The following is a 26,735-nucleotide window of genomic DNA, read 5'->3' as shown; positions in this document are numbered from 1 at the left end:
TTGGAATTAGAAAAACTCAAGCCATATGAAAAATGAGCGAATATGCACTGCTGACAGTGTGACATTTGCTTGGTAGGATGCTAGATATCCCTTCAGAGTACACAACAGAACTCTGGAGTTGACACTTGTGTTCTGGGGCCTCTGTAACCTTTGATAAGTCACCTAGCTTCTCTGTAACTCCATATCCTCATCTGCAAACATGGAAATAATAATACTTTTATGATAATTACAGATAATAAGATAATAGTAATTCAATGTAGCTGTAGAAATAAATGGAATCAAATATATGAGTTTAGAATAGTATCTGTCCTAAAATAAGTACTTGATGAACATGTGAAAAAGGAATAAAGGCAGCCCGGGGGGCTCAGCGGTTTAGCGCCGCCTTCAGCCCAGGGTCTGATCCTAGAGACCCGGGATCAAGGCCCACGTCGGGCTCCCTGCATGGAGCCTGCTTCCCCCTCTGCCTGTGTTTCCACCTCTCTCTCTCTGTATGTCTCCCATGAATAAATGAATGAAATCTTTAAAAAGAAAAAGAAAAAAGAAGAAGGAATAAATGTTATTTTTCTTGGGTAAGCATGCATTACTTTTTCAATAAAAAATTAAGACATTTAATTTAAAATAATGCACTAATTCAAGAGGATCCTTTAGTTTCAAAAGGTGTGAAAGAGATAGTAGGAGGTTAAGAATAAATATAGTCTATCTTCCCTACTAGAGACCATATGTTAAGGAAGTGAAAAACAAGATGGCAGAGAAGCCAATATCTTCCATTTCCCACTTGTCACCATCTACCCTGCACATGTTTCAGGGAAGAAAAAATTATCTAGGTATCAGTTCCAAGTTCTAACAATTAAGATTAATTTGGGTGAGTTCCATTTTAAACGCAACTTGCCTGTCTTACAGGAACTTACTTTACCCATTTAGCTTGTTTTAACAAACTCATTCAGAGAGTTCAGGTTGTCAAAAAATGCAAAGTATAAGTTTGCAAAGTAAGAAGTTTTAAGTGAAAATAAACTATGGGGGACTATCCTTGGGTGGCACTTGGGCAGGATGTCTGTTATAACTTGCTGCTTTTAAAACATCCTCAAGGGGCAGCCCAGGTGGCTCAGTGGTTTAGCGCCGCCTTCAGCCCAGGGCCTGATCTTGGAGACCCGAGATCGAGTCCCGCGTCTGGCTCCCTGCATGGAGCCTGCTTCTCCCTCTGCCTGCATCTCTGCCTCTCTGTGTGTGTGTCTTTCATGAATAAATGAAATATTTTTTTAAAAAAGGAAGGAGGAAAGAGGTGACAGGAGAGCAGCTTCAGTACTCAGTGTATTAATCCATTAATATGGTATAATTAGATAGGGTAAGGAGACCTCTGTGGTGGGTACCTTTGGAACTCTCTCTTTTGAGTTTTACATAATTGTATTGTAAATCTAACTAAGATTTATTCTTAGAATTTCGCCTCCTAGCCAGTCCATCTATCAGTCTGCAGACTACAGGGTCAAGACCCTTGGAAAGAGGCTTCATACACATACAAAGTTAAGGTGGTTATTAATGCTTCCAGCGAAATAGCATGAACTCCTAATGAAAACACAAATAATTCTTCAAGTCACACACACAGACAGAAAATATGACCTTCAAAGGTTTAGAAAATGTCAGGTTCTTTAAAATGAAATTGTATTGAAAGTATAAAAAGCTTGAGGTAGTCCAGGAAAAGAGTAGGGGAAATCAACAACATTTGTTAAAGTAACTAGAGATAATAATATTAATCTTACTGTAGCCTCTGGGTCTTCTCTCTGCCATAATACATGTAGATTAGATTCTCTTTGTCTCTTATGATCAAAATGTACAGAGGAGCAAGTAGAAAATCTTTAGAAGTTTGCCTGAAATGAGATGAAAACAAGAGGTGAAAACAACCCAGGTATATTAAAATCATAAAATGTAATAGCTGAAAAGATTTGCAGAGAACAGACTATCTAATCCCTTAAAGTTAAAAAACTGAAACTCAGAGAAGTTGCCTGCCCAAGATTGCACAGCAGATGGGTACTTAATCTATTCCTTAACAACTGGTTTTTCTGTACTTGCCTTGAGGCATGATCATAACTGCATAGTAAGTTCCCAGTCCTGCTCATCCAGATTTTATGATGTTATTTTAACATATATAAAATATTTTAAGTGGATTTCTTAATATTTTGAAAGATCAGAGGATTATGGGCTCATAACTGGAACTTCTGGTTTAAATCTCAATTCACCTCACCTCATAACTGAGTTTTTGCAGATGTGATTTGGCAAACTTGGGTCACTTGAAAATGCAGGAAGGCTTTGGTGTCCCTAAACATGGTCAGCTACATCTCTCTTCCACTTGAGGTCCCACTTGGCTTCAGACTAGATGAATGGGCAACAGATTCAAGCAATCACGTGAGTGAAGGGGCCTTGAACTTCTCATTTGTTTACAGGACAGTGGACACTCAAAGTTTTATTGGAAGCCCTTGAGTTGTTGATTCTGCAAGGACAAAGCCTTGCCCAATGAAGGGAAAAGTTGACTGATTATGATACCAGGCATCTCAAACCCGGGCACCTCCCATGATGTAAGGACTTCTCCCCCATACCCCACAAAAGTATAGCTCTTCCCTGCAGTAGACATGCGGTGCCAACCAGGGAAAATAAAAGAGGGGGGAGAAGGAGAAGATTGGAGAACTGCTAGGACAAGGGACAAAAATAAAGAACAAGGATGACTTGACAAGCACTTTGGGGATTGGGAAGGAATTGAGAATGAATAGGAGGAGGCAGTAAGAAGATTCCAGAATGAGGAGTAATGTGAGAAAAGGAAAATTATGTAGTATGATTATGGATTATGAATTAGTTCCCTTGGTCATTATTTTATTAAAATTGATAAATAAATAATTATTTTATGACTATTGCTTGCTGGATGTCACTTCTTTGTATGTAATATCTTTCAGACACTGAGCCCCAGCTTTTATGAGGTTATATCACTTGTTGCTTTCCCAGTCTCCAACTCTCATTTCTGGAGCTGCATTTGCTCTGCACAACCTCCTGTTCTTAGAAGTGGCTACTCACTGTGCCTCTGGTCCCACCCTTAACTCAGTAGGGCGGTGCTGCTTCATACCTCTCTGTTGGTGTAGAGAAATGAGAAGCAACTGCATGATAGTACAGCTTAAAATAAGTACTACCACAGAAAAAAATTAAAATATAAGGATTTGGGAGGAAATACATCTGTGGCAGACAAAGGAAACGAGAAGACTGTGAAGTGCTGCTGCAATTAAAATGCTGATTCTAAATCTGTTTGAACTTAAAAACTCCTCTTCTCATTTTCTCTGAGTAATCATATGGCTCATATTCAGAATGTGTTAGCTTAGGCATCCTGCTTAAAATACACTTTGATTAATTCTGAATTATTCAGCGTTAATCAGGTATTGCTTCAAGTTATCTTTTTTGTGTTTCATGTCTCCAAAGTCTCAAAGTCGAGTTCAAACGCTTCTGAATAAAATCAGCCCTAAATGAAATGTCAACTTGGCTCTACCAACAGTTTACGACATCAAGGGTGTTAGAAATGCAAGGCTGGGTTGCCAAAGGACAATTTGGAAAGAAAAGAGACTATTTCTCAAAAGGTGAATGCAATCTATCTGAGGATGGGATTCTGCTTAACTGGTTCAGATGCTACGGTGCTTAAAGGCAACAGTATTAATGGGTGGTGGGACAAATGCTGTATTTCTGGGAAGTGTAGAACACAGGTTTTTGAGTAGAACGACAGCCCTGTTTTGGGATGTTGGTCCAGCAAAAATGTACTGGGGAAACCAAGATGTTTGTTATTACTGAAGGGGATTTCCAGTGGAGCAATATCATGATGCACTTATGAGTATGATTTTGGCATGGGTACCCCTGCGTTCAATTCTGATTCTACTTCTCACCAGCCATGTGGCTTGCACAAGTTGAGTGACTGAGCTTCAGTTTATATACTATTTGGCATGTGGTAGATATGTAAGCAATGATAACTGTTAATATTGTTTTTTTATTTAAATTTTAGGTAGTTAGCATACAGGGCTATATTGGTTTCTGGAATAGAATTCAGTGATTGATCACTTACATGCAGTACCCCGTGCTCATCATAACAAGTGCCCTCCTTAATTCCCATCCCCCATCCCCCATCCACATCCCTCCATCACCCCTCAGTTTATGCTCTATCGTTAAGAGTCTTTTATGGCTTGTTTCCCTCTCCCTTTTTTTTTCTTTTCTCCTTTCCCTACGTTCATCTGTTTTCTTTTTTAAATTCTACACGAGTGAGATCACATGGTATTTGTCTTTCTCCAACTAACTTATTTCACTTAACATGAAACACTCTAGTTCCATGTCGTTGCAAACAGCAAGATTTCATTCTTTTCGATGGCTGAGTAGTATTCCTCTGTGTGTGTGTGTTTGTGTGTGTGTGTGTGTGTGTGTGCACATACCACATCTTCTTTATCCATTCATCAGTGGATGGACATCTGAGTTCTCTCCATAGTTTGGCTACTGTTGATAATGCTGCTGTAAACATTGGGATGCATGTTCCCCCTTGAATCTGTATTTTATTCTTTGGGGAAATACCTAGTAGTGCAACATATGAACTATGTTGGAACATAGTTCTATTCTTAACATTCTGAGGAACCTCCCTACTGTTCTCCAGAAGGATTCCCACCAGCAGTGCAGGCGGGTTCCCCTTTCTCCACATCTTCGCTGACACCTGTTGTTTCTTTTGTTAATTATAGCCATCTTGACAGATGTAAGATGTATCTCATTGTGGTTTGGGTTTGTATTTCTCTGCCGACGAGTGATATTGAGCATCTTTTCATGTATCTGTTAGCCATCTGGATGTCTTTTTTGGAAAAATATCTTTTCATGTCTTCTGCCCATTTCTTAACTGGGTTACTTATTTTTTGGGTATTGAATTTGATAAGTTCTTTGTAGATTTTGGATACTAACCTTTTATCAGATAAGTCATTTGTAAACATCTTCTCTCACTCAGTAGGCTGCCTTCTAATTTTGTTGGTTATTTCCTTTGCTATGTAGGTTTTTATCTTGATGAGGTCCTCCAATTTTTGCTTGTTTCCCTTGCCTGTAGTGACATGTCTAGTAAGAAGTTGCTACGGCTGAGGTTAAAGGGGCTTCTGCCTGTGTTCTCCTTTAAGATAGATCTTCAGTGCAGAGTGATGGTTTGAGGTCATGTGGTTCTTCCATAATGCTTTTGGATTGGATTGTAGTGCATGGAGGAACGCATTTGATTGCAAGGGGCACAGTATTTTCCATAAAAATAGGAATATCAGCTCCAGCGTCATCTAACCTGAACTGTCCGTATACTACAAGGAATCGAGGAGTGGTACTAGTAGCTAAAAGACACTATGTGAACATGGAAGAGTCCTGGAAAGTACAGCTCAGCCTCAGAGTCTGGGACTGGGGACAGGCCAAGCTCCAATCCATTTGCCCCATCCCTGCACAGATGCAAACAGCAGTGAGCTGACTCAGGAACAGCCAATAATGGCAACTATGCAGCTTGAAGTTAGGTTTACTTGAAAAATTCATGCTCTGGTCAGCTTTTAAAGTTGATAGCATTGGCACCAAATATATAAGATCTGCATGTTTGTGTCTGAGAATATTTCTTCTAGTCCTCTAACCCATAGAATCCTTAAAGATCAGATTCTATTTTAACTTCTTTTTCAATTTTGGCCATACTATTTATTCAGTGGAATGTGGTACAATATAAACTGAGTTTCATGGAACAAAATAATTCTTCATACCGAAGTTGTGTCATTTCAAACCTATTCCTTCCAGATGACATTTTTGTTTGACACTTCTGTCTTTATATTTCTTGGACAGTCGATTTATACTTGCCGTGTTAATCAAATTTGACTTCATTTGATTATATTTTTAAAGAGCAGTGTACACTTTCCATCATGTCTTCTAAGATGATTTTTTAAATTATTTTAATAAAACAAAGAATTCACTGCTCATTCCATTCATAGATTTATTTTTGCTGGGCATTCTTTGTCCAGCTCCATATCTGTTTCTTGGCATCTCCCCCCACCAGCCCTCTTTTTTATTCTTAAGTTACTTTGGGAAAAATATCCTCATTGCTTCTCATCGCTTATACAAACTGAGAGGCTCCAAGTCCTTCTGCTCTAACCTTTACCTTCATCCTCCACATTCGATATGTCACCAAAGACTATCCATTTTACTTGCTGAATATTTTTTTAAATAACAGCTTTATTGAGATATAATTTACATAGCATAAAAACTATCCTTTTAAAGTGTACAAGTCAGTAATTTAAAAAATATATTCATAGAATTGCACAACCATTTCCACACTCTAATTCCAGAACATTTTTATTACCCCAAAAGGAAACTCCATACCCATTAGCAGTTACTCTCCCTGCATCCTCTCCCGAGTGCCTTTAATCCATTTTCTCTCTCTCTGGATTTGCCTGTTCTGTATATTCAATATAAATGGAATCACACAATGAGTGGTCTTTGGTGGTTGGCTTCTTCTAGTTAACGTAATGTATTCAAAGTTCATCCACATTGTAGTATGTATCAGTACTTCATTCCTTTTTATGCCAAATAATATTCCATTGTTTGAATATTCCACAGTCTGTTTATTTGTTCATCTGTTGATGGACATTTGAGTTGTTTCTGCTTTGGAGCTACTATGAATAACATTCATGTATCAGTTTTTGTATGAACATGTGCTTTCAATTCTGTTGGGTAGATGCCTCGGAGTGGAATTTCTGGATCATATACTAACTCTATGCTTAACAATTTTAAGGAACTGTCAAAGTTTTCCAAAGTTGCTGTATCATTTTACAATCCCACCAGGAATGTCAAACAAGGATTTGACATGATGAATATTTAGGTCTCTACACCCTCTTCTCTACCTCACTATCAATGTCTCAGTTCAGATCCCCATCATCTCCCACCTGGACCATGACAATCACCTAATTGGTTTGGTTAGTGTAGACAGCCTTCCCTATCCATCTTTCCCACTTCCACAAAGAACGGTTCTTTGTAAAACACAAAACTGACTAAGTTACTCCTTCCTATCAATCCTCACACATCTTCCTGTTCCTCTTCTAAAAATCATTGGTTATAATGAAGTATATGAATCTTTTGGGGACAACTTAAGATTATATTTTTATATTGAAATATGTTATTTGCCTTTTATAGTGTCATCCAATAAATATTTATTGAGCACCCACTACTATATTAGAAAATAAGTATAAGCATTTTTCCTCTTACGGTATCCAATATTTGGACCTAGGATTAAAAATACTAATATTTTGAATTTACCTAAAGTATTTGGTTACTGGAAAGTACTTAAAAAGCTGTACTATTCACTGGACAGGGTTTAAGATATGTTTTTAAAAATTATATTTATTTATTCATGAGAGACAACAGAGAGAGAGGCAGAGACACAGGCAGAGGGAGAAGCAGGCTCCATGCAGGGAGCCTGACGCGGGACTCGATCCCGGGACTCCAGGATCACGCCCTGGGCCAAAGGCAGATGTTCAACCACTGAGCCACCCAGGTGCCCCTAATATGTATTATTAACTAATACTTTATTATTCAAAAATATTTACTAAGGACACATGCTAGAAGCTGCTCTAGATACCTGGGATACAAAACAGGCAGAATTTCCTGTTATTATGATTTTTCCTTCTGGAAGGGAAACACAGGCAATAAACAAATATGTAAAGTATTTTAAATGTCAGTAAGTGGTATGGAGACATGTTAGGCAGGGTGCAGTAGAGGAAGCGTTCAGAGAAGGCTGTAGTTTTTAATAGACTGGTCAAAAAAGACTTCGTTGACAAGGTGATGGTGGTCTTTCTTCAGGAAAGATCTGAAGTAAGTGAGGCATTGCATCATATGGCTACTCATGAGAGGAGCAATCCAGGTAGAAAGGATCCTAAGATGTGAGAGTATTTGATGAGTTCTAGTGACAGTCAGAAGACTAGTGCACTTGGAACCACATGAATAAGAGGGTGTGTTGAATGATAAGAGTTCATTTGTTTCACAATGAAACAGAGAATGATGTAGGTTTGCTCAAGGGTTTGCAGGGCACACAGATTAGGACTTTCCCAGAATTGAACCTAGGAAATGGTAGAAGAACAAGCCTAGTTCTGTTACTGTTTAATGAACAGCAAGACAAGTTGGGTGAGAAGTACCCTTGTGAGAAGCTTATACCTCAGTCATTTCCCTGACTCCCTGTAGAAGGAAGATATAAAGAGCCCAAAACACCAATAGCTTTTCCCAAAAAGAGTTTGCTTTTTAAATTCAGAGACAGCAGGGAGACAGGAAGCTGGGGAAGCTTTCCATGTGTCATAGCAACAGTGGGGCAGTGGTGGGACCCATGTAGAGACGTGATTGTGGCAGTGAGGGAACAGTTGGACTACACTCCCAAGTATGTGGGTAAAGGAAGAGGAAATTGGATCTGGCCAAAGGAGATGTGTGAGCTCCAATATTTGGCTAACAGCAACTGGTTTCTAGCTTTTAAGGGAGATTCCTATTACATTGGTGACCCTGGTTACCTTCTGCAATAGAAACTGATTCCTTTACCGAAGTAATTAATAGTTAAAACACACTGTTGTCAGAGTATTTCAGTTACAAATTTGTGCTTAACCAGAATATTTCATTAAAAGGATGTTGTGCCTATCAGATAATTGCTTTTGTCTTTTTTAATGCATGTTTTAAAACAAAAGTAATACATGCACATAATTTCAGAAGTCAAATATTGCCAGGTTTATGACTAAAAAAAAAGTATCCTTCATAAACAAGCAAATAAACAAACAAAAAACCAAGAAGGATAAAAACCATAAACACCATATGATCATTTCAATAGATGCAGGAAGAGCATTTGAAAAAGTACAACCTTTATTCATGATAAAAACACTCAACAAGGGGATCCCTGGGTGGCTCAGTGATTTAGCGCCTGCCTTTGGCTCAGGGCGTGATCCTGGAGTCCCGGGATCGAGTCCCACATCCGGCTCCCTGCATGGAGCTGCTTCTCCCTCTGCCTGTGTCTCTGCCATTCTCTCTCTGTGTCTCTCATGAATAAATAAATAAATAAAATCTTAAGAAAAAAAAAAAACACTCAACAAAATAGGTATAAAGGGAACAGTTTCCAAGATAATAAAGGCCTTATATCAAAAACCTGGGTCACCTAGGTGGCTTAGTCATTAAGTGTCTGCCCTTGGCTCAAGTCATGATCCCAGGGTCCTGGGATTAAGCCCCACATCAGGTTCTCTGCTCAGTGCACAACTTACTTTTCCTCTCCCTCTGCTCCTCCTCTGCATGTACTCACTCTCTCTCCCCTATCTCAAATAAATTTTTTTCAATCTTTTAAAAAAAGTAAAACCTATAGCTAACATCATACTCACTGGTGAAAAAATGAAAGCTTTTCTTTAAGACCAGGAATAAAACAAGGATGTCCACTCTCACCACTTTTATCCAACGTAGTACTGGAAGTCCTAGCCACAGCAATCAAACAAGAACAAGAAATAAAAGGCAGCCAGATTGGTATGGAAGAAGTAAAACTTACATTTTCAGATGACATGATACTATCTGCAGAAAACCCTAAAGACTCTACCAAAACCTATTAAAACTGATACCTGAATTCAGTAAGGTCACAGGATACAAAATCAATATGCAAAAATGTGTCGCATCTCCATACACTAATAATGAGGTAGCAGAAAGAGAAATTAAGAAAACAGTCCCATTTACAGTTGCACCAAAAATAACAAAATAACTAGAAATGAACTTAACCAAGGAAGTGAAACTTCAGCGTACTCTGAAAACTATGAAGCGCTGAGGAAAGAAGTAGAAAACAATACAAATGAATGGAAAGATACTCTATGCTCATGGACTGGAAGAAGAAATCTTAAAATGTCCATACTACCCAATGCAATTTCCATATTCAGCGCAATCCCTATCAAAATACCAACAGCATTTTTCACAGAACTAGAACAAACAATTCTAAAATTTGTACAGAACCACAAACAATCCCGAATAGCCAAAGCAATCCTGAAAAGGAAGAACAAAACTGGAGGCATCACAATCTCAGATTTCAAGATATGCTACAAAGCTGTGGTCATCAAAACAGTAGGGTACTGACACAAAATGGACACAGAGATCAATGGAACAGAAGAGAAAATCCAGAAATAAACCCACAATTAAATGGTCAATTAACCTTTGACAAAGCAGGAAAGAATATCCAATGGGAAAAAGAAGGTCTCTTCAACAAATGGTGTTGGGAAAACAGGACAGCAACATGCCAAAGAATGGAACTGAACCACTTTGTTACCCCATACACAAAAACAAACTCAAAATGGAATAAGGACCTAAATGAGAGCCCTGAAGCCATAAAAATCTTAAAAGAGAGCCCAGGCAGTGATTTCTGACATTGGCCATAAACATTTTTCTGGATATCTCCCCTGAGGCAAGGGAAACAGAAGCAAAAATAAGCCACTGGGACTACATCAAAATACAAAGCTTCTGCATGGCAAAGGAAATAATCAACACAACTAAGAGAAAACCTACTGAATGGGAGAACATATTTCCAAATGGCATATCTGATAAAAGGTTAGTATCCAAGAGGTGTAAAGACCTTATTAAATGGGCAGAAGACATGAACAGACATTTCTCCAAAGAAGACATCCAGATGGCCAACAGGCACCTGAACAGATGCTTCGCATCACCCGTCATCAGGGAAATACAAGTCAAACCACAATGAGACAATGAGATATCACCCTCACACCTGTCAGAATGGCTAAAATCAAAAACACAAGAAACAACAAGTATTGGTGAGGATGTGGGGGAAAGTGTCGTGCACTCTTGGTGGGAAAGCAAACGGGTGCTGTCACTGTGGAAAGCAGTATGGAGTTTCCTCAAAAATTAAAAATAGATTTACCAGATGATCCAGGAATTCCACTACTGGGTATTTACCCCAAAATGTGAAAACATAAATTCAGAGGGAGGCTTGCACCTCTCTGTTTATTGCGGCATTATTTACAATAGTCAAATTATGGAATCAGTCTAAGCGTCTCTCATTAGATGAATGGATAAAGAAGTGATATATATTACTTAGCCATAAAGAAGGGTGAAATTTTGCCATTTGCAACAACATAGATGAATCTCATCTATCTCGTCTAACCTCTCATAATATGAGGCTATTATGCTCAGTGAAATAAGTCAGTCAGAGAAAGACAGATGCCGTGTGATTTCACTCATATGTGGAATTTAATAAACAAAACAAATGAGCAAAGAAAAAAGGAAACCATAGCCAAACTCTTAACAATAGCAAGAAAACTGATGGTTACTAGAGGAGAAATGGGTGGGGTTACAGGTGAAACAGGTGATGGGAATTAAAGAGTACACTTATGATGATGATTAGGTAAAGAATTATGGAATCATTATGTTTTACACCTGAAACTAATATAACTGTATGTTAATTGTATTGAAATTAAACTTTTAATGAGATTTTAATTCTTCTACAAATCCTCCTACCATCTTCGATCCTCCCGAGAGTTATACTACCCTTTTGGATTAAATCAATCAATCTCACTGTTTATGTAATTATAACTATTTAAGTTGTATTAAGCCAAGGACACTTCACTCACTTCACTAAAAGCCTACAACCCTCTGAGCCCATTCTCTCCTTCTTCAAATCGGTTCTGTGCTCTGAGGCCAGAGGATCTTTCTAAAACTCCTAAACTGAAGCACATTGGGCTTCAAATTCTCCAGTGGATTCCAAATCTTCTATGGAAACAGTCCAAAATGCCTACCTCCACCCACAAAGCTGCCTACTTCTATGTGTCACTACACATTCCTTCTAAATCTCTGCCTTTTGCCATGCACTACTTTTATTTTTGCGAATTATGATAAAGTTCTTTTTTTTTTTTTTTTTTAAGATTTTGTTTATTCACGGGACACCTGGGTGGCTTGGTGGTTGAGTGTCTGCCTTTGGCTCAGTGTGTGATCCCGGGTCTTGGAATTGAGTCCCATATTGGCCTCACCTCAGGGAGCCTGCTTCTCTGCCTCTCTCTCTCTGTGTCTCTCATGAATAGTTAAATAAAATCTTTAAAAAAATTTTTATTTATTCATTTGAAAGAGAGAGAGTGAGAGAGGAGAGAGCACACACTGGGGGAGGGGCAGAGGAGAGGAAGGAGCAGACCCCCTCCTCCCCCCACTGAGCAGGGTGCAGCATGTCAAGTCCTAGCTGGATCCTGCGATCATGACCTAAGCTGAAGGCAGATGCCTAAACACCTGAGCCACCCAGGCGCCCCGATTTTTTTTTTTAAGATTTTATTTATTTATTCATGAGAGACACAGAGAGAGGCAGAGACCCAGGCAGAGGGAGAAGCAGGCTCCATGCAGGGAGCCTGACGTGGGACTTGATCCTGGGTCTCCAGGATCACGCCCTGGACTGAAGGCAGGTGCTAAACTGCTGAGCAGTTCCCCCTGTTTCAGAATCTTCATGCAGGCTTATGAGTTCCATACCTACCTATCACATCGCTTTCCTTCATAACGCATATCATATCTGTCAGGTTTCACAAGGGCAGAGGTTGTATCAGCCTTCTTCCTCATTCCAGCACAATTTTGAACCTTTAGTTGACTTTTAATAAATATTTGCAGAAGAAAAGAAAGGAGAGAGAAAGGAGGAATGAACAGAAAAGGAAAGAGCTCAGGGAGACAGGGAGAAAGAAAGAAAGGGAGGGTGAGTAGACTTATTAATTTATTGATTACAAATTTCATCTTCTAACACAATTAAACATTTTCTAAGTGCTTTGGTCAGCTCTGGCCACAATAAGGCTAAATAGTGAGCCACCCTAAAATACAGTGCTTACAGACCTTAAGAATTTATTTTCCTTGCTCAGTAATCCGTGAGATGGTTGATACAGCTTTGCATTGGCCTTTTAAGCCATTTGGGTTTGATCAAAAACTAGAGGTGGGGTTCACATCTACACACCACTCTCCATTCTCCTTGGACCAGTGACAATGAGGGGTATATTCTTGTGACAAATCACAGACTCAACCTGGAGCTGGCACTGTCACTTCCACTCACACCCTGTTAGCTAAAGTCAGCCACAAAATCCAACCCAACATCACTGGGTGGGAAAATAGATTCCAACCATAGTAGCGGGTCATTGCATGGCAAAGGGCACTGATATATAATTCTAATACAGAGAGTGCATAAGGAATTCCAAGCAATAATTCACCACTTTAACACTTTGCTTTAACACTTAGCTTCTCACCATATCATTCACATTGTAAAATCTATCTTTCTTCATTTCCTTCTGTTTCCATCTGCAGAAAATTACAGGAGCCAGTCTCTCTCCTGACAGCTCCTAAATAAGTTTATGGGGGAGAGGACAATACACAACACCCCCTATACTTCACCTGCACGGGTTCCCATGACTACATTTGCCCATGATTAGGTTACCACCTTTGTTCTCCCTCTTTTCAGCACCATCTGATGAGAGCAGGTTGTTTTTTTTTTTTTTTTTTTGGCACATTCAACATTACCAGTGTAATTGATGATTTCACACTAGAGACACAGATGCCTAGTATCCTCTATGATTAGAGAAATTCATGAATGACACATGGATTGCAGATTATTTAGGGAAGACGGGATGTTTCAATGTGCCTAGCCTTTAAGAACAATAGATAGAAGGAGAGCTAAACTGTCTCATGCTCAGGGCCCCAGTACTTATCTAAGATGGAGCATAGGTCTGGCTCAGTATGATAGAGTCCCTAAATCTCATCCTTTTATTCTAAAAACAAGGAAATCAATGTTCACAGAAGTGGACTTACTTATCTGGTGGGCAGTCCTGGGATCAGAATTCAGTCTACTGACACCAAGTTTTATAAACTTTACATTAAATGGTCTGTGCCACGATGGATGTGTGCATCATAAGGAAAAAGTGGAGCTTGATGAAAAACTCATGCCTAAGCCGTGGAAACTGAAACAGTTCCAGGGAAACCGTTTTGACTTCTTACTTTCATGATTTAGTAATTAATTGGTAGGTGTCAATAGAGCATAGAAGCTAGATTATTAAATTGTTCTAACTCTTGGCCATGTTTTTGAGTCTGATTCTTCTATTTCAGTGAATTATTTACCCAAATGGTCAACAGGTTTCAGGCAATACTACACATTTTTTAACAGTTAGATGAGGTAGTAGGCAAAAAGGGAAGAGAAACTGTAGTTTTCACATTCACCAAGTCTTCACTGAAATAATAAAAATACTTCTTTTTTAACAGGAGCAACAATAGAAGCTTTCCTGGGGCCTTCAGTCTCAGTGTTTGTCATTATTATGTAAGGAAAAACTTTATAAGCTGCTTTTCTTTAATCCTAAAAGCCCCCATAAAGATGATTAGAATTTACCTTCTTCATCATTTCAAAAAACAGCATTTTCAAATCTAAAAACACTAGGTTTATAAATGACCTGTACTGTTACTACTGTTAGAACAACTGTGTTATGGATTAAATAGACTAGCTGACCTGCGTTCAGAATCACCCTTTATGATAATTTTCATTCTGTTCTCCCACATACTGATGGTTCACGATTTAGTTCTCTCTCAGGTATAGTGGTGTGAAGAGATGGGGCGGGGGGTGGAGAGGGAGGGGAGGCAGAGTAGAATCCATATTCTTGGAATATATTCTCTATTTAAAATTTTTCCATTAATACTTCTTCATTTTAAATTTAAAAAATTTTAAAATTTGTCTTAAATCTTTGCCAACCATTCTTATCTATAATTAATTGTAGCAAATGACAAGACATCAGTGATGATTGGACAAAGGACACATGATATTTAAATGGAAAAATTATTTTCATGGATACATGTGCTCTTGCTTGTGATTTGAAATTACATACATATACTTAACTATATTTCTCACTAGTTGAATGTCACTAAATCCTATGATGGAGATAAATGTCAGTATGTCATGATGTTTTGCAAAATTACCATGCCTTCTAGATGCTCCCCACCTGAGGAAATTTGAAAATCTCCCTGCATAGCAAATAATATCTTCTGAGTTCCAAATAACTAACTGAAAAATGAATCTTTGAAAGGTAACCTGTTCACAATAATGAAGTCTTATAACATTTGTTTGTATTTTCTAGTTTCCAGACTTTCAATTTTCATTACTGCATTTGAGTTCCAATAACATCCCTCTCTTTTATACAGGGCCTGTGGACTATTTCCATTCTCTGGATAAAGAAACCAGAACACAGAGAATTGAAGTGGATCTTTCAATTCCACATAATTAGTAAGTGCCAGAGGTACAATTCAAGGTCTGCCTTTCTGATGCAAATCTAGGGTTCATTCCTACAGATTATGCTATTATTTTATTTATTATGAAAGAAAATAGTGAAAAATGTCCCAAGTACTATATAATAACCAATTCAGTGGGAAAAAATAGCAATATACCAAAAGCAAACACTAAAATCGCCAGATCCCTTTTAATACTTGGAGGTCACAGAACAATTTAAAATAATTTTATCCTTGGTAACATTCTCTCTAGAAATAAAGAGATATTAATACCATGACACAGAAATAGAATATTAGAAGGCTAGTATATTCAGATACCATGTAAAGAAAGAAACACTCTGTAAATGAAGCAATTTTTAAATCTGTAAAAATGATGCAAAGAACATTGCTTTGTTGAATTTTTTAGCAACAAATGTTATCCAACCAATAATTCTGTTCAGCAAGAACTTTCTTTAATTCCTGTTCATACCATAGTCATTCAGCAAGAGGAATGAGGGGAAACTTGACTGTTGTGTGGAGAAGATCTAGGTTAAATTAAAGCTGTATTTTTTATAGTGCTTAGGCAGTATAAAGGCTTTTATAGTGCTTTTAAGCAGTATAAAGATCGAGAAGAAATCTTTCTAACTCTTCTTATCTCTTTTGACCCAAACACGAGTCATGTCATGACCATCTAAACATCACACTGGAGAAGAGATTTGATTCTGACCCCTACCTTTACTTCCCAAGAAATTCAAAGCACTTGTTTAATTCAGTATTTGTTTCTGAAATAATTATGAGGGAACCAGTATGAAGTCTGTTTCAACTATAGATCTTGAACGTTTATTTATATAGAAGTGAATAATTTACTAAACCCTATTGGTTTAAGACAATGTGGAGGTTTCTGTGGAATCTTACAAATACATCTATACCTGTTAAGGCATAAGAAACATTTACCAAGTCAATCAAGTGATGCTGAGAATAAGCAACATTTTGTCTGTCACCCTTAAGAGTTGAGGTCAATTAACGAACTTCTTTATTTCATGAACTTATTTATTCCAAGTAGCAATATTGCAATATTTGTACCAATTGTAAAATCAATGACATGCCTGAAAATGGAGTTATCAAGAAGTCTCTAAAGCAGAAAACAAAAATTTCTTCTCATTAAGAGACAAAAATATGCTCCAATTCTCTCTCAATATTAATATTTAGTATAAGGAGAAAATTTAAATGACTGACTTGGCTAAAGATAAATCATTTGACACCATTCCATGGATGGCTAAATGGCTTCAGAGAAGGGCCACACAGGATCAGAAGTTCTGCTTCCATGAGGCTGGAGCCACCATAATGGTGAGTCAAACAAACATGGGATACAGGACGTAACGGGGGAACCACCTGGAGATATCCTTGCAGCAGAGGATGGTGAGTAGGACATGGGTCCTAAAAAATACTTTGAGAGAGGATTATCAAGCTTAAATGATCTATACACAAAGGATTCCATACACAGAAGCCATTTAAGTATAAGACAACAAAGAGGATGTTTCTGGATGAACAAAGCATGGAATTTCCCTCCAGAGTCTATAGTATCCCTGAGAAGTTTTAAAAATAGGCAGTTATTACAGGTTCTTTTACTGACATTAGATAGCATTGTCCCTTTTTTTTATACACAATGATAAGAATCTTTAGAATCTTTATTAGCAGGAGAGCCAAAGGCTGTTGTCTAGATTTCTAGTTGGACTTATATTCACTTGACTATTGACCAAATGAACATACATGTGAAAGGTCCTTGTAAACAGAAGAATACTATATACATTTAAGAGAATATTATCATTGCAGCACCTGGGTGGCTCAGTTAGTTAAGTGTCTGACTCTTGGTTTCAGCTCAGGTCATGTCTCAGGGTCCTCAGATGAAGCTCCACATCAGGCTCTACACTCAGTAGCTTTAAATTCTCTCTCTCCCTCTGCCCTGCCCCTGCTCACACATGCTCTCTCCAATAAATAAATAAATAAATAAATAAATAAATAAATAAATAATCTTTTTAAAAATGATAATACTATCATTATTAAGATGCCAGTGCTATGGGAATTATTGGCATAGGATGCTATGGGAATTATTGACATAGGAATTATGTGAACATTTTTTTTCTGACGCACTCTTAGTCTATTGAACTCTTAATAAATTCCTTCCCATTATGTGAAACTCTTATGTTGTTTCAGGCTCATTGAGAATGTGATGCCAACTCAGCTCATTCCACTTTATTAATGTTGCAGTGCAATACTGAAGATAGGAAATAATTAGATTTCTGCATGGCTGTTGATGTGGCCTCTCAAGATATTTTCATGAGCAACACAGAAAAATTTGGATTGGTAAATTGGATTCTTAACCATTTGGAAAACGTTACGGTATGACTTATTCAATGGATTACTCTCAGCTTAGAAGTAAGTTTCAGTTGGCTTACCAGCAATAACAAATCTTTATTAGATATCTGTGAGTGCCAGGCACTGTATTTTGTGCTAAGAATATAATGCTAAACAGGATAGGAGTAACCGTTACTCTCAAGAAATTCGGAGGCTAGTTAAAAAGACAGGCAATTACATGAAAAGAAGCACAATAGTTATAAAATATGGTATATGCTGCAAAGGAATCATGCAGGGTAATGGAGATACTCCTTTTCTATATTTAGCCTACCCAAAGATCTGTTCTTGGTCTTGCCACATTGTTTGTTTTTAATAAATTTTTAAATAGCTTTATGGAGATATAATTCACATTCTATAAAATTCACACGTTCAAAGTATAAACTCAATGATTTTTGATATATTCAGAGTTGTACATCTCCAGTGTCAAACCTGGGAATATTTGCATCGCTACAAAAAGAAAATCCAGGGGATCCCTGGGTGGCGCAGCGGTTTAGCGCCTGCCTTTGGCCCAAGGCGCGATCCTGGAGACCCAGGATCGAATCCCACATCGGGCTCCCGGTGCATGGAGCCTGCTTCTCCCTCTGCCTGTGTCTCTGCCTCTCTCTCTCTCTGTGACTATCATAAATAAATAAATAAAAATTAAAAAAAAAAAAGAAAATCCATACCCATCATTAGCCACTCCCCATTTCCCTCTCAATTTCTCCAGAAAAACATTAATCTACTTCTGTCTCCATAGAGTTAGCTATTCTGAACAATTCACATAAATGGAATCATACACTATGTGGTCATTTGTGTCTGGCTTATTTCACTTAGCATAATGTTTTCAAGATCCATCCGTGTTGCAGTATGTGTCAGGATTTTGTTCCTTTTTAAGACTGAAAATATTCCATTGGATATATATATATATACCATATTTTTTTATCCATTCTTCTCTTGATGAACATTTGAGTTGTTTCCACCCTTTTGTCTATAATGAATATCACTACTTTGAATGTTGATGTACAAATATCTCCATTCCTTCTTATGGCCATGCAATACGTCATCATATGGCTATATTACATTTTATTTATCTATTTGTCAGTTTTTGGACATTGAGTTGTTTTACTTTTTAGCTATTACAAATAATGCCACTATCATCATTCATGGACAAGTTTTTGTGTAGACATATGTTTGTATTTCTTGGATATCCATCTAGGAACAGAATTATAAATCATATTTTAATTTCATGGTTAAGATTTGAAGGATTTGCTAAACTGTTCTTCAAAGCAGGTGCACCAATATACACTCCCATAAGCAATATATGAGGGTTCTAATTACTCTTCATTCTCTCTAATGTTTGTTGTTATCCATATTTTTGGCAATAGCCATTTTAGTGGGTGTGAAGTGGTATCTCACTCTGGTTTTGATTTACATTTCCCTAATGGCTTATAAACATGTTTCATGTGCTTTTTGGCCATTTATATAACTTCTTTGGAGAAATGGGCATTCATATCCTTTTCCCATTTTTGAAATCAGATTATTTGTGCTTTTAGGACTAAATTGTAAGAGTTCTTTAAGTACTCTGGTTATAAGTTTATTATTAGCTATATGATTTGTAAATATTTTCTTCCATTAAATAGGTGTCTTTTCCTTCTCTTGATGATATCACTTGTAGCACAAAAGGTTATAATTTTGATGATGTCCAGTAAACCTATTTTTGCTTGTTTTACACATACTTTTGGTCTCACATTTAAGAAACCATTGCCTAATATAAGATGACAAAGATTTGATTATATATTTTCTTCTAAAACTTTTATACTTTAAAATTTTATGTGTAGGTCTATGGTCCATTTTGAGTGAATTTTTTTGTGTGTGCAGTATAAGGTGGGAATGTAACTTCATTCTTTTGCCTGTGGATAACCATTTATAACAACACTGTTTGTTAAAAAGAGTATTCTTTTCCCCCATTCAATTGTCTTGGCACTCTTGTTGAAAATCAATTGACCATAAATGGAAAGGGTTATTTATGGGCTCCCAATTTTATTCTATTGATTTATAGGTCTATCCTTATGCCAATACCACACTATCTTGATTACTGCAGCATATAGTGTACATATTTATTTATTTATTTATTTTTTTATTTTTTTTTTATTTATGATAGTCACAGAGAGAGAGAGAGAGAGAGAGAGAGAGAGGCAGAGGGAGATGCAGGCTCCATGCACCGGGAGCCCGACGTGGGATCTGATCCCGGGTCTCCAGGATCGCGCCCTGGGCCAAAGGCAGGCGCCAAACCACTGCGCCACCCAGGGATCCCAATAGTGTACATTTTTAAATCAGAAAGTATGAGTCTTCCAATTTTGTTCTTCTTTTTCATTATTGTTTTGACTATATTCCCTTGCATTTCTAAATAAATTTTGGGATCAGCTTGTCAATTTCTGTAAAAAGCCAGCTAACAATTTGATTGTGATTGTGTTGAATCTGTAGGTCAGTTTGGGGTATAGTGTCATCTCAACAGCATTAAGCCTTCTGATCCATGAAACTGAGATGTCAAAAGACTACATAGTCATATTTAGGTATTCTTTCATTTATTTCAACTATCTCTTGTAATTTTCAGTGTACAAAATTTTCCCTTCTTTTCTACACTTATCTTCAGTATTTAAAATTTTTTTAAGATATTATAAATGGTAAAAAAAAAGAAAGATTATAAATAGTAATGTTTTCTTTTTTTAATTTTTAGAATGTTCACTGGTACTAAATAGAAATACAACAGATTTTTTTGCATATTGATCTTATATCTTACCACCTTGTTGAACTTGCTTATTTATTTTAATCATGTTTTAGTGGCTTTCTTAGGAGTTTTTTATAGCATATATTGACCATTTTTAATCTTTAATTAGTGGTACACATATAGAAAGAAAAAAGATTTAAGGGATCATGAGCAAATATTTGAAATAAACTATTTTTTGTCTCTTTATAGATCAATTTTATAATCAACAAATACATACAATGTAAAGGAAAATATATTTGGACTGAAAGTAAAAAGAAAGATTCTAATAAGTATAGCTGTCCTTGTGAGATAGTGAGCATTCAATAACCAATGGTGTTCAACCAACAGTGCAACTGATCAGGTGTTACAGAAGGAAGGTAATGTCAAAATTGGCTGACCTGCATGATTCCTAGATTTTTGCCAATTTTAGATGTATACTATTGATTCATTCTGCCCATCTTTGGCTACTTTTATGTAGATGTTTAAACAGAGAGATGTGGAAAGGATGGGTAAGAGCTATCTCACAATAAAATCAAGACCACAATGCTCTCCTCTAACTTTTTGGAGTACAAAAGTAGGTTTCTATTCTCAATCCTGTACAGACTAGGCTATAGTATGTCAGGACATCTTAAATTTTTCAGGAGCAATTCATCCCCTGATAGGAAGCATTATCAGGCATCAAAGGCAAAAGAATACTAATACTATGCTTCCCCTTTCAAAGTGCTTTCATTCTTAAAATATATCCATGAATTTCCAAAATGCAATAACCCCTACTCTGCAAGGAAACATTGGCTTAACCTTACAATTTGGCTATATTTAACTTCCACCATGTGGAACAGTTGTGGTTTCACAGTGCAAAAAACAGAAATGGACTCTTAAGCAAAGGAAGGTGATTGGGAAATTCAGAGTCCCACAAAATTGATAAAAATCAAAGGACCAGATTGTAAATGGAGCACAAAAGGGCTAGAAACTGGAAACATATAATATCTCACAGAAAAATCTATCTGACGATTTCTCCATAGTTGCCACCATAAATAATTCTATCCAACCATTTTTCCTGCCCTTGGTTCACACTATCAAGATTTGAAGTCCTGGAAGAAAACACCCTGTCAGTCAAGATTAAGTCATATACCTACCTCATTGAAACACAAGGAGGAGGAGAAGACTGCCACAGTCCTCCCAGCTCCATAGTTGAAGGCATGAAGAAGGAATCATTCTCCTACCAAAAGACACAGAGTAAGGGAGAGGTAACTCTCCAAGGAGAAATCGGGATACTATCAGATTTTGATGTTGGGCAGTCAGTCAAAGAAAGTCAAATACTCTCTCCATACAAGCAATGCAGTTGTTGATTTTATTTAAAGCCTACTTTAATTTTAATCCTGGCAGCCTCAGAAATCAAAATTTCTCTTATTGAGGCACTGTGCCACCCATTTTTGTTTGTTTGTTTACAATACAAAGAAATAAAGCCAAGGTTTTTGCCCTGAAAATGTCTGTGGAAGAGCTTTGTCTTTACAACCCTTGCCCCAGTGTGAACCAAGTGACCTAGTTTCTGTTTTAGACCATTATTTAAAAATCTGACTGCTTCAATGTACTAATGAGGCATCATTATCTGAGTGCTGTTTTTCAACTGTCCTGGTTTCTCCTTTGTATTACTACTGTCATCTCTTGGCCTAAATATTTTTTATACTTAATGATGCCTTAGCTCTTGTATCCCTAGGCTTTTCAAGAAAGGCAGTTATTTTAAAAATTGAATAAGTAAGTCTTTCTGAACTTTTAATTTCTAGCTCAGGGCTAGAACTATTAGAAAATTATCTCTTTTCAGTTCAAAGTAAATAGGATATAAAGTTTAATCATTTATTTAATATAATTCAGAATATAAAGGATCAACATAACATAAAATCACTTTTTTATTGTTCCTTAGAATCACAATTAAGAATTCATTTTTTTCCCTTTAACTTTTGAATAAGAAGAAAAGACTTTGCAATTTCCAAAGCTGAAGTCTCATGAATCATGACTTAAGCCAGTTTGCTCAGCACCACACAGGACTGTGACTCATCTCTTGTCTTTATTTCATGCTGTGATTTTTGAAGAAAGTACAGGTTGGTTAATAGATTCCATTTAGGTAGAGGATTAGAGCACCAACCAACTAAGGCCAATATAATCACTGTTTTTGTCAGCTCTCTTTTCTTTCCTTGACAACTACTAATAAGAGGAAGATGGCTCATTATTTCCATTGGTTAAATTACTATTTAACTTTGTAAGGAGTTACTATTGGGGCCAAATTTGATTAATTATCAATAGCCTCCACAATGCTACTTTTTCATTTAGCTTGCTATCGTGAACTAATAGGAATTCAATAAATGTATTCATAACAGAAGGCATTTGTAATTTCAGTGAATATAATTTTGAAGGAAGTAATGGAAACTATATGTAGAGTGAGTGCAATGATCAAGAAAATTATATACTCCTTGTTCTTTTGGTTTGTTTATATCTGTCTTCATTTCAGAAAGCATTTATGTATGGTGCCTCTGTGGCTATAACTAACAATCAGAATCCTTATACAGTAAGCGTGACTAGAACCGTTCATATTGTCTTTGGAAACAAGGATTAAAAATATCCATCAGAGCCAATTAATTCCATATTGAAGTAAATACTTAAAAGGCTATTGCCTTAGACCTGGATAAGTACCCAAAGCTTTACTACTGTCAGGCTCCTTCCCTTCTGCCTCTTTGCAAGAAACAAGCAAACCAAACCATGTTCAGCTTTCTCAAAGCACATTTTCCAATCACTAGCTTAAGTAGGCATTATCTGAGTTTTGTTATCTTATAAATATAAAAATATTTTGAATCTCAAGATATGTACATTAGCAATCAATTATCCAACTCTATTTATATATGAAATCATTTTAAAATGAAATAAAATGAATTTTTGAACAATCACTTTATATTTTAACTTTAGTTTTGCCTACCTTACTTTACTCAGGTATCTGGCTCTGTTTCTGAGAGTAATTTCCAGGGGATCTATGGCAATCAGATTTTATGTCATGGTGGCCAATGAAAAGAGGATATGTCCAAATACATCAATAGGATTGCCCAGGGAAGGCATTAGCTACAAAATGGCTTAACCCTGATATTGTTTTGTTCCAACTGTACTCTCTCCCCAGCAACCTGTGTTTCCCTATTCAAAAAAGGTATATTTTTAGGTTAATTATTTCTGCTAACTAAATTCCTTGATTGTATACCAAATTTAAACTCATATAGGTGATGCTCTCTTGAAGACATCTGAGGTTACACTAAAACAAGAACTTGCAGAGATAATAATACCAACTAGAATCCGAAAATTTACTGCATAGTCTACAGTGGTTTTCACGTATACTATGCTACTTCATACTCTTGAATCACATAAGATTATTTAAATTAGCCATCTTTTACAAATGAGAGGTTTGAGGCTCAGATAATCATAGATAGGAATGTACATGTTATGCACTTAAGTATAATCTCTTACCAGGAGAACCCAAAAGTTATGTTGGAATATTTTTAAAAAATCTATCTCACAGGTGAAAGCTCTGCAGATAATACACACTTATCATCACCCATCAGTGAGATAGGTTATTGTTATCCGTATTTCATAGCTAAGGAAATGAGAATGTAGATTCCAATCATGACTGGCACACTAATTCACCTTAAGCCTTAGGCAAATCATCAGATTCTCTGGGACTCAGTGTAAGGAAGTTAAGTAGATTATGATTAAGATTTCTCTCTAAGATTAAGATGATTAAGATTATGATTTAGATTATGATTAAGATTTCTCTCTGGGTTAAAAATTTGGTTCTTTCCCTTCTCAGAATATTCTGAGCCTACCTAGATTGTACACTGGTGTCTGATTTCCCTTGGCCCATAATGGTCAGATATACTTAGTTCATTGTCTTAGAATAAAGATGTCCAGATGATGGAGATGAAAAGATATTCTTTCCAGATTACACAGGAGGTCTTATCATCAGAAATGGGAAGTGGTCCTTCAAATCCATCTGCAAATATCTGGCTGAATTGATCTTTCTTTTGGTCTAGCACAGGCAGATAAAGTGACAGAAAGAATATAAACCGTGAAACAAGAGTGTCTCATGAAAGATGTGACAGCTTATCTGCTAAAGGATGAGTACCTAAGAATGAAGGAATCCCACCTTCATTTTGGCTGAAGATGTCTATTCATTCATTCAGTTCAATCCAGAAAGACTATCCTAAAAATTTCATCAGTGCTGTATAACACATGATGACTCATTATTCTGAAGTATCCTATCTGTAGGGTTCATTGGAAATGTGAGACTTAAACAGACACTAGCAAATACCAGCTAATTAATGGTAAGCAACATAATTAAAAACAAAATAAGTGAAAATTTATAAAAGTATTAAATAACCACAATGTTTGATAACTTATAGGTAATTACAAATTTGCTCTAAATCTCAGCCCACCTCAATCCCAAGAGTATATTGTCAATGCGGCTAGTTTCTTTTTTTTTTTTTTTTTCAATGCGGCTAGTTTCTAAAAATCTGTGTAACTTTTGAATTTTAGAATGGTTCACTGATTCTATTCACATAAAGGAACAATTCTAGAACCTAATGCATAATTCTATTAGCTATAGCCAGTATCTTGAAATATAACAGCTAAAATTGAATCCCTTGAATCCTAGCAAATGCATACAGAAAAGTTATGATATATTGCATTTGGCTTATAAGACTGGTATTTTTTACTACTAATGTTCAACACGGGGATTTCTTTATGTGTTAAAAAATGATTAAGAGGGTAATATCTTGGCAAAGTAGATTCATGAGCATTGGATCTGATAATCCATCTCAACACTTATGGGAAGAATTGCGTTGTTTTAGGAAGTATGAAGACATTGGGGAATAGATTGTGGTGAATCTACATAGTTGAAACATACACAGTTCATCTATGTGAGATTTAGTTAATACTTTCCAAGAGTTTACATATGTTATGAGTGGAGAATTTTAAAAAATAAAATGACAATCAATTGCAGGCCACCAGCCAATAGCTGATTCAGTGTACTACATGGTTACCTCTTGTCTGTATAGACAGTTAATGAAGTACAAATTGCTTACCTTGTCTATCCTAAAAATCCTTTAGTGTGCAGCTGTCACCTGCTCTGGGATTTTTCAGAAAGTTAGTTTGACAGCCAACACTATCCAAGAGTGCGATTAGATGGTATCCAACAGCAAGCAACAACCAGACTTAAAATGCTAGCACACTCTTGGAATGACAGAGCTGTGCAAGGAGGAAGCCCTGTGGAGAAGGTGCACCCATTGGTCCATCCACCTGACTTTCTTGGACAGCTCAGAGGATCATAACTGGCCCTATCTCTCAGTGAAATCTGCTTAACCCTGAAGTCTTGGGATATGAGATTTCTACCCCCTGACTTTTTTGTCTGTCATAAGATGGAGAGAGATCTGAAGACATCTTACCCCACCCAAGATACAGGGGTTCTTCAACTCCAGCTTTCCTATCAGGAGTCCTAATTTTACTGATGCATGGCTAGTAAACACGTGCATGGCTGCTAATGTGTGATAAGAAATGTTCTTTAGGAAGAAAACTCCAGTTGTTATTATTCAAAGATGGGAAATTACAAAGCTAGAAATCATGAGTGGCAAAGTCGGTACATAAACCTCGACTCCTGACATCCATATCTAAGCTTGCTTTTTCCAAAAAATTTTACTAGCTCTCTCATTTCTGAACACTTACCGCTTACAGAGCATGAAATCGGGCAGACATCAGATGCCTGCATTGTCCTTAACTGCCTGGTCATCACTTAAAACACCATAGGACAGAGGGGAGAACAATCTCCCACAGTGGAAGGACTGAAGGACAAAATCTTGGTATGGACTAGTAGACTGAAATACCAGCCTTTCATTCCTATAAAAGAAACAGGCTCAAAAACAAAACAAAACAAAACAAAACAAAACAAAACAAAACAAAACAAAAAACTCATAATACTGAGGCATGCATAATTGCCAAGTTTTAGAAATTCCTGTTCATGCTTGAAATTCTAAGCCCAGCTGCTTAATCACCTCTTAGATTTAGATTTTAACCTACTGAAATCATGGACATAGTGCATTTTGTTCAAGCAGACCTAGTGGATTGGATGCCATTCGTCATCAGGTAGAGATTGAGAGAGAGAGAAAGAGATTGAGAGAAAAGTAATTGCCATGCCTGAACTTTTAATTTATATTTCCTATCAAGAAGGCACCATGGAAGGTACCAAAAAGTGAAACATATACTGATGTTAAGAGTG

At 36.8% G+C, this 26,735-nt stretch overlaps 2 long non-coding RNA genes across 5 annotated transcripts in view; one reads left to right on the top strand and one right to left on the bottom strand.

The window, feature by feature from the left end:
* LOC144305944 (uncharacterized) overlaps positions 1–21,905 on the top strand; it is a 110,642-nt gene extending 88,737 nt beyond the window's left edge. Inside the window, exons 1-6 of one of the 4 annotated variants that reach the window (XR_013372976.1) lie at positions 14,279–14,335; positions 15,208–15,289; positions 17,539–17,670; positions 20,149–20,237; positions 20,642–20,808; positions 21,454–21,905. This is a non-coding gene — a long non-coding RNA (uncharacterized LOC144305944). Of the gene's footprint in view, positions 1–14,278; positions 14,336–15,207; positions 15,290–17,484; positions 17,671–20,148; positions 20,238–20,641; positions 20,809–21,453 lie in introns of those variants that run through there. The other 3 variants (XR_013372974.1, XR_013372977.1, XR_013372975.1) reach the window with 3 other exon arrangements.
* On the bottom strand, positions 1,640–25,000 carry LOC144305947 (uncharacterized). The gene is made up of 3 exons (XR_013372979.1): positions 24,901–25,000; positions 21,568–21,650; positions 1,640–1,862 (listed from the first exon to the last, which is right to left on the bottom strand). It is a non-coding gene; the product is annotated as an uncharacterized LOC144305947 (long non-coding RNA).
* Positions 25,001–26,735: the final 1,735 nt, after the last annotated feature.

The sequence above is a fragment of the Canis aureus genome, chromosome 36, assembly GCF_053574225.1.
Source record: "Canis aureus isolate CA01 chromosome 36, VMU_Caureus_v.1.0, whole genome shotgun sequence".
Lineage (NCBI taxonomy): Eukaryota > Metazoa > Chordata > Mammalia > Carnivora > Canidae > Canis > Canis aureus.
Note: the sequence above shows the minus strand (reverse complement) of the source record. Positions and strands in the feature narration are given on the sequence as shown.